General features: G+C 37.0%; 1 long non-coding RNA gene and 1 pseudogene across 1 annotated transcript; both read left to right on the forward strand.

Moving 5' to 3' along the window:
* Positions 1–1,044: 1,044 nt before the first annotated feature.
* LOC108974729 lies at positions 1,045–1,985 on the forward strand. The gene is made up of 2 exons (XR_001993823.1): positions 1,045–1,110; positions 1,170–1,985. It is a non-coding gene; the product is annotated as an uncharacterized LOC108974729 (long non-coding RNA).
* Positions 1,986–3,581: 1,596 nt separating this feature from the next.
* Positions 3,582–9,096, forward strand: part of LOC108974726 — a 33,748-nt pseudogene continuing 28,233 nt past the window's right edge.

Below are 9,096 nucleotides of genomic sequence, written 5' to 3' on the forward strand. Positions count from 1 at the left end.
TTCTCACTTTAGCTCACCTTCAAACGGATGTTCTTAGGCTACTCAGAGGATACTTGGTCAAGGACTGGAAGTCGTGAGCTGACACAGACGGACGGAAGGACATGGGTAAATCGACTCAACTTAACATACTGTTCATTTATATACATACTTTATAGGGTCTCCGACGCTTCCTTCTAGGTGTTACAAACATCGTGACAAACTTAATATGGTATATTAGGTTCAGGGTATAAAAATAGAGAAAATAAAAATAGAAAACTGTAAGTAGGAGGGCCTTCCCGTTACAATTAAGAGCTCATTCTTGGAGAGGCTTCCTTAGAGATGTCTAGGAACCAATTTTTCAGAGTAAAAATGAAAAAAAATTTTTTTTTTTAATCACCCTAATATATAGTATATAGTATATATATGTATATATGCTTGTGGGTTTATATTATTTGAACATAGATAKTTAATGTACTTACATGGACGGTATGTATATTTACATATTTCTTATCTTATCTTATTATGTTGATGCACTCCACCATTTGGTAGCAACGAACATGTTCAATTTGAACACCGTATGTACTCAATTTTTTAAATTCTGCTATTTTGGTTGAGTTTATATAACTTATATATTTATGTATATATTATATATATTATTTAATTTTATTATTTATTATTTTAAATAAAATGTTATATACACGAAGCAAATATGATTACTAGGGCAACCCAAAAATTGCATTTGCAAGTTGTTTGCCATGATCGCAATTCTAATGCCGGTTAATTAGAAATACGTTTTGTAAATTTCTCTTTAATTTAAACTAAACTTGTTGTTGCAATTTTTTGCAATTTTAGCAATAAATGTAATATTTTGTAAAAATGAATTTTTAGTGTCAATTTTGCAAATAAATACAATTTTATGGAGCAATTTGAACAATAAATGCAATTTTATGCAAAAATGAAATTTCCAGTAGCCATTTTCATAATTTCGATTACATTTGAAAAATTATCGATACACAAATTATCATATTTCACATCTCTGTGAACAGATGTTTTGAAGTTTACCATATCTAACATAAAGTTATATAGCATGGCCGGGCATGTAGCTAATTTTTGGTTGCAGACTCGAGTGAGGTAAATTTATTCAATTTCAATTACACAAAGTGATTTATTTATTTTATTCTATAATTTAGATAATGCCGAGAGCAGAACAGCGAAAAACGGATAAATTAGCTTCTTATGTCGCGAAATATCTTATTTTTAAAACTGAAGGCGTCGTATTGTTTTGCAAAGCTTGGAACAAGTCTGTGTCGTCAGAAAGATTATACTCTTTGCAATCGCATGTTTGCAAGTTTGACACATAGTGAAGCGGAAAAAAAATCATCAACAAATACGCAGCCATTATCAACTCAAACCACAAGTTCCAATCAAAATCAGTTCGCGCAAGATTTATGCATAGCATTAGTTGCATCCGACATTCCACTTTATAAATTAAGGAATGAAAACCTAAAAAGTTTTTTTGGAAAATATGTAGATTTAACTATTCCTTCTGAAACCTCCATGCGTAGAATATTTTGTGAAATTTACAACGAAACTCTTGAAACCATAAGAATGCAAATAAAAAACAAATATTTGTGGATATCGATTGACGAGACAACCGAATCGTCTGGGAGATACATTGCTAACGTCGTCTGTGACATATTGGATACGGATGCCGAAGAGGCCAAAAAACATTTTCTGGTGCATGTAGCAGAGTTAAAAGATTGATATTCTGAACGATGATGACGTCCGCCTCAACTTAATTTCTATCTCAAGTAATTTCGGGTTTATACTCAAATCAATTAAAACTTTGGAATCAAACGGATTAGCTCTGCATACTCAACTTAGAGTAATATTGGAGGCCAAAGAATTACTTCAACAAAGTGGTAACGATATTATAGTACGAAAATTTAATTCGATTTTMACAAAAAACAAAGGTTTTCCAATAATAAAAGAAATATCGAATCAAATTTGTGGAGAGAAGATTGATGCTACGTTAAATTACGACATTGCAGAAATTTGCGCTTTTAGATTCGAACCCCTGACTTCAGTTGAAGTAGAAAAATCGTTTTCGATGTATAAATCTATTTTTCGCGACAATCGCGATTAACAATCTTTATTAAGTATTTTCATGCAAATGCTTGTGATTTATTCAAACAATAAGTCAAAAAATTAAAATATTTCTATTTCATTTTTAAATTCACAAGAAAGTCTGTGGTACTATGAATAAGTACTTTTTTAAGTTTATTTTTCTTTTTTACAACAAGAGAAACCTTTGGTACTATGAATACGTACTCTTTTAAGTTTTTTGTCTCTTTTATATACATATTATAAAAATAAAATTTAGGTAAAACAATTTTGTAAGGTTTTTTTAAAGTGCAATTTTAAGTGAAAAAAAACGCAATTTTTGCAGCAATTTTATTGCGCAAAAAATGAAGTTTTTAGTGCAATTTTTGGGTTGCCCTGATGATTACAATTCAAACAGAATTTCGTCGAATGATGTTAAAGTTTCGCCAACATCGGAAAACTGTCTCCTTTGATCTTTACAAATTTTGAGAACTACAAATTGATGTTAGTTGGATCACGTTCAGTTATTTAAATACGACAAGCTCGGCCACTTTGAATATTCATTTAATTGTTGAAAGCTGCTTTGCTTGCACGTGTTTTGGATCGTCTTCGAATTTTACCTATTCAAAAAAATGTATAAAAGAACCTGTAAAAAATTTTGTGTGAAAAACGAAATTAAGTACGCGGATGCTTTCCGAATGTTGAGTGTGGCTTACGGAGAACTTACATTGGACCGAAGCAACGTTTATCGGTGGTACAAAATGTTCTCAGAAGGCCGAGAAGTCGAGACAAAAATTGGCTTTTGGACCACGATAACGCCCCTACTCACACATCGTTGCTTGTGCGCGACGTTTTGTCCAAAAACAACACACTAATGATGCCGCAGCCACCGTATTCCCCAGATCTGGCCCACTGTGACTTTTTCTTGTTCCCTAACCTGAAGAGGCCCATGAAACAACGACGTTACGCTTCTCTTGACTAGATAAAGACGGCAACGAAGAAGGAGCTGAAGAAGATAAAAAAATTATTTTTTGAAGTGATTCGAAGATTGGAAAAACCGTTGGGAATAGTGTATAATATCTGATGGGGATTACTTTGAAGGGGACAAAATAGATATTCATGAATAAATAAATAATTTTTGAAAAAACATAAAATCCGCGATACTTTTTGAACACACCTCGTATAGTAAAAAGCAACCATACTTGCAATAAAAGGCTTCCAACGAAATAGTAAAATTTTTCAAAACAAAATTRCACAGTTATTACTTTTCAATTTCATTAATTAAGATTCGGTCATATTATAAATTAACTGACTACTCTACTTGAAAACCACAAAAAGCCTACAACCAGATTATAGAACTTTTAAAAGTAAAATTACTCAGAAATCATTATGTCATTTCATTAGGATTTTAATTTTTTAAACAAATTGAAGATATTTTGCTTAATTGTGTAGTGCTGATTAAAATTATTAAAAATTCTGGTTGAATTTGCAGAATCAAAATGCCAAACAAAGAAATTCGAAGTGGAAAGGATAAATTGAAACCTTTTATACATTTTAATCAGTTGGCTCGTAGTGCTTTAATTAACCAACAATGGTTATCCGATTTAATAGACCAACAGAGAAAAAAGATACCGTTGTACCGCCCGAAAGTGACAGGAATACTTACAAAAAAATTGTAATGGATTCTTTCTTTTAAAACCCTTCGTTTACAAAGCTTAGGAAAAAACATTTTGCATAAGTGTAAAGAACTCCGAAGCGATTCAGAAAGAGAATCTTTGGTAAATCTAATGGCCCATCTCACGGTTTTTTCGCAAATACCTCCAGTAAGTAAACTTAACTTATACCAGGAAGTATGCACTTAGAAAAAAATCATAAGTTTGGATGTATGTATGACATGCGAAATGTTTATAAATCTGCAGAGTAGCGTCTGCGCACAATTTTATCCCCGAATATATTTTGAGTTTGTTGGGTATTGTGGCGCTGAATCCTAGACATTGGTCTACCTCTATATTTCTACTATAATCATTTCTGGTTCACTTTTCACTTCACATATTCATTATAATGAATTCCGTTCCTTTGGTTCAGTTTGCATCGCAACCATCTTAGCAGAACATGTATCGATTAAATTAAGCAAAACYATATACAAAAAAAAAAAAAAACAAGAAAAGCCGTTAACATCGGCTGCACCGAATCTTATACACCCGTCATAGGTGTGTTCAGTTTATATGGAAGCTATATGCTATAGTAATCCAATCTGAACATTTTTTTCGGAGGTTATATTATTACCTAAAGTAGCAATCCATGTCAAATTTCGTGAAGATATCACGTCAAATGCCAAAGCCCTTGATTCCTAATGTTCAGTTTGTATGGCATCTTTATGCTATAGTTAAACGATCTGAACAATTTCCTTGTATATTATTACCTGTGCCTGTGAACATGCATAGTCAAATGTGAAAGTTTTCCATACAATAACTTGATTCCGATTGTTCCGTTTGTACGACAGCTATAAGTTATACTGGTCCGAATCGGCAGTTTCGATAAATGAGCAGCTTCTTGTAGAGAAAATTATGCTTGCAAACTTTCCAAACGATATCTTAAAACTGACCGTCAAGTTCGTATATATACAGGCAGTAGGACATAGCTAAATCGACTCAGCTGAACAAACTGATCATTTATATACATATGTATATAGTTTATAGGGTCTCCGACGCCTCCTTCTGGAGTGTTACTAACTTCGTGACAAACTTAATATACCCTGTTCAAGGTATAAAGATATGGAATGTAGGAATCAGGCAATGGCCATGCCTACAAAATCCCGGAAAGCAAAAGCGTCACGATTGCGATACTTTTGGCTCCGCAATTTGAGGGCATAAACGGAGGGAGGAAGTGCTCAAGTTTAAAAAATTTATACATGGATTTGTATGTGTGTATTTGACGAGAAATCAAAGACATGAATACTTGTTCGATACGAACCGAATGGTTTTATATTGTGTGATGAAGATATCAGAAGCTTTAATAAGAACAAGAGACGTTATTGTTGATAAGGCAAATGTGGAATATTACAGAAACGCCATACAAGATAGAGTTCAATCCAAAGGCTATAATTTCCCAAATGAAAGTACGAAAAATAAAGAAAACAAAGCTATTTCCTGAATGAAATTACGGAAGATAAATTTGACAAACTTTATCCAGATATTATCTCCATTTTTTGGGTACAACCTGGTAAATAAGGATGAATTTGCATCAGTAGATATATGTACATTTGCATCAGTGACACAGTTATCAATCAATAAGTTCACAACTGAAAAGAAATAACGATATTAGAAGGAGCGAAAGTTTGAAAAACCGCAATGGGTACCATATTATGAAGAAATCTCAGTCTACACCGTTACATCACATTTCAACACCCCACATTGGCAGACAAAATCATCATAAACAAACAGCATACCTCACTCACCACTCACCTTCCACATCACCCCAATACACCCAGACATGACATCACACTACCAACTAGAACACAACAACTTTCAAAAAAAAAAAAAAAACAGGGACGGACAACTCTAGCGGCACTTCACTCGTTATACATATGTATAATGATCGAATACCGAACTCGGCGGTGGAATCAACGTACGATGATGAACATTGAAGCGGAAAAAAAGGCTTATGCGCAAGTGCTTGGAGTGTCGACTCATACGGAAGTAAAAAGCGAAGTGAATCTATTATTACTTTTGCGATTCATTAATTACTATTGGTGGTTCGTTTTGCGGGTTATATCGATTTATCGTTTATTGTTTACGGTTTACGTGTCGGTTTTATCGGCTGTGGGCAAAAAGCATAGTTTAACGAGCGGCCGAGTTAGTGTTCCGTTTTGCGTACGAAGATTAACAACTCGAATGTGACCGTCGGAGCCGTGGTAGAGCTTCTCTATGCGGCCAAGTCTCCATTCAGTAGTCCCAGCTTAGGCGCGTTTTCTGGTGTTTTCCAGCGGTACCTTCTGTGGAGGTCCTTTAAATAATCTTCTTTCCATCGAAGACTGAAACCATGATGGAGAATTTTAATTCTTTCCCATCTATTTAATAAGGAAACCGACTCCACGCCTGGCTTAGGTGTGGCCAGAATGGGCGCTCCTTTAAGAAAATTCCCTGGTATGAGGGCTGTAAAGTCTGATGGATCTTGCGAGAGAGCAGCGAGTTGAGAACGGCTTCAATTCTGGTTAACAATGTCGTAAATTCTTCATAATTGGGCCGTGAGTTGAGAACGGCTCCAATTCTGGTTAACAATGTCGTAAATTCTTCATAATTAAATTTATAATTGCCAACTAGCTTCTTGAAATGTGACTGATTTCCATAAACCACCCGTATGTGGAGCGCTTGGGGGAATAAACTGCTAATTGATAACTTGGGGAGCATATTTTCGTACAATGTCAAGTGAGACTTGACTGATTCCCATAAACCACCCATATGTGGAGCGCTTGGGGGAATAAACTGCCAATTGATAACTTGGGGAGCATATTTTTGTACAATGTCAAGTTAGACTTGTTTCATAAAATCCACAAATTGTTTTTCTGTGGCTCTGTGAGCTCCGATAAATGTTTTACAATTATCGCTGATGACACGTCGTCCGACGAAGCGAGCAAATGCCGCGAGGAAARYCTCCTTTGTCAGATTGGTACAGAGCTCAAGRTGTACTGCTTTTGTCGTAAAACAGACAAAGACAGCCACATAGCCTTTCATGAGGGTGGGAGACCTTAGCATGGACGCCTTTATTTGAAAAGGCCCAGCAAAGTCGACACCTGTGGTGGTRAAAKKCAGAGCGAAGTTGCAGCGTTCCGGTGGTAGTGCTGCCATAATCTGCGTTCTCATTTTCTGCTTGTGCATCGTGCAGACCTTGCACGTGAAAATGCACTTCTTGATTTGGGGCTYAAGACGGGGAACATAGTACTCTTGGCATACCATATGTTGCATGAGGCGATGTTCGGCGTGCCACATGAGTATATGGATATAATTGATGAATAATGTGGAAAATGAGGATTTCTCAGGTATTATTATGGGACGGCGTTTACTATACGTAAGGCTGGAATTAGCAAGCCGACCGTTTGCACGAAGCAGACCTTTGGTGTTTATAAACGGGTTTAGTACTAAGAGTGAGCTCTTTTTGTCAATTGGCTTCGATTCTCTTAGTAACCCCAGGTCGCGGCTGAAGTAGCGCGTTTGGGTTGATGCGATAAGAGCGACCTGTGCGTTTTGTAAGTCTTGGTGCGTCTATGTATCGCTTTGGGGGCAAGATGCTCCCTTTGCCTTAAGTTTGAGTCGCTCTGCGAATTTGAGAATATAAGTGACTACTCTGAGTGCTCCGGGGGAACGATGAAAATCGTTCAAGGATGTCAGCATCATCCATTGTTGTGTGATAAGTGGCGATTTTTCGACTTTCTGGGGCAATTATGTTGCGCATTGGCGATTGTGGCCAAGAGTCGGTAGATTCTATTAGCCATCGGGGGCCATTCCACCAGAGGGTGGTGGTGGCGAGATGAATGGGTTTGCACCCTCCTGTCCCAAGATCGGCAGGGTCGTCAGCACTGGCTACGTGTCGMCAAGTGGCTGATCCTACTAGATCAAGTATTCGATTAGAAATATATGCCTTCCACGCGTGTGGTGGTTTTTATAACCAGGCTAGAACTATTTCGGAATGTCACCAGATTTATAATTTATATTTGTCATGTTTAAGTTGGTCAGCAYCATGGAGACTAGCTTTGCTAGTAGCAGAGCGCCACAGAGTTCAAGTCGTGGTAGACTTATGGTTTTTAGAGGCGCAACTGTTGCTTTTGCCACTAGTAGGTGGCTTGTAGTTGCAATATCGCCTTGTGTGCGCACATATATAGTGGCACAATATGCCTTTTCAGAGGCGTCGCAGAAGCCGTGTAGTTCCACTTTGTATTCGGGAGAATAGTTTACCCACCGTGGAATTTGTATCTGCGAGATGTCGTTCAAATTATTAGCGARCTGGGACCAGTTTTCTAAGCGCAGAGGTTTCACTTGTTCGTCCCAGTCGGTTCCGTCTTACCAGAATTCTTGGATTAGGATTTTCGCTTGTATCATAATTGGCGAAAGCCATCCTGCGGGGTCAAAAAGTTTTGCCACAGAGGAGAGAATTTGGCGTTTGTAATGGCGGATAATGCGGATATSGACTCAGTCATGTATGAAAACTGGTCCGATATCGTATTCCATTGGATGCATAGTGTGTTTGTTGTACTTTCCTTTTCAAATATAAGGAAATTAGTATCCAAGTATTCCAGTAGAGTGATTGGCTGTAATCTTTTTTAAAGGAAACCCTGCGGTATTGAGGGCATTTATTACCTGTGATAAGGTCTCGTATGCTTGTGGAAGACTGTGGCTTCCAGACAGGATATTGTCTATATACGTTTGCGTTTTTAAGACTTGTGTTGCCAATGAAAATTCTGTCTTTGTGTCTTCTGCCAGCTTACCCACAATCGAAGAGAGATTCGAACTGAATCTAATGAAACTTATACCTAAGCTGTTTACATGCCACACTCTCTTACTCTTTAYGAAACAGTAAGATCGGAGCTCCAAAGGGAAATTAATCCTGGGCGCAAATCGGCAATTTCACTGTGTATAGAACTCGCCCGAAAGCTTGGAATCACCATGCCATCACTACGGCAGAGAGAAGAATTTCCTACCTGGCAGATAAAACATACATCTTTCATTTTAAGCTTGGAGAAATTCAACAAAAGTCACACCAACCCCGMCATTTATCAACAACTCTTTGCTGAGTCTACAACTTCTCTTCTCCCTGAATGGACTCTAATCTTTAGGGACGGATCCAAAACCGAGACAAGTACATCATTTGCAGTTGTCGACGACAAAGGAGTAACAATTAAAGTTGGAATCCTGCCAAGCTACGCCTCCGTTTACACCGCAGAAGCCGCAGCGATCATCAACGCTATCATTTTCGCTTCAAATTCCAAATTGAAAGCAATTATTTGTACAGATAGCAAAT

The sequence above is a fragment of the Bactrocera latifrons genome, unplaced genomic scaffold (assembly GCF_001853355.1).
Source record: "Bactrocera latifrons isolate USDA-ARS-PBARC rearing strain unplaced genomic scaffold, ASM185335v1 scaffold_585, whole genome shotgun sequence".
Taxonomy (NCBI): domain Eukaryota; kingdom Metazoa; phylum Arthropoda; class Insecta; order Diptera; family Tephritidae; genus Bactrocera; species Bactrocera latifrons.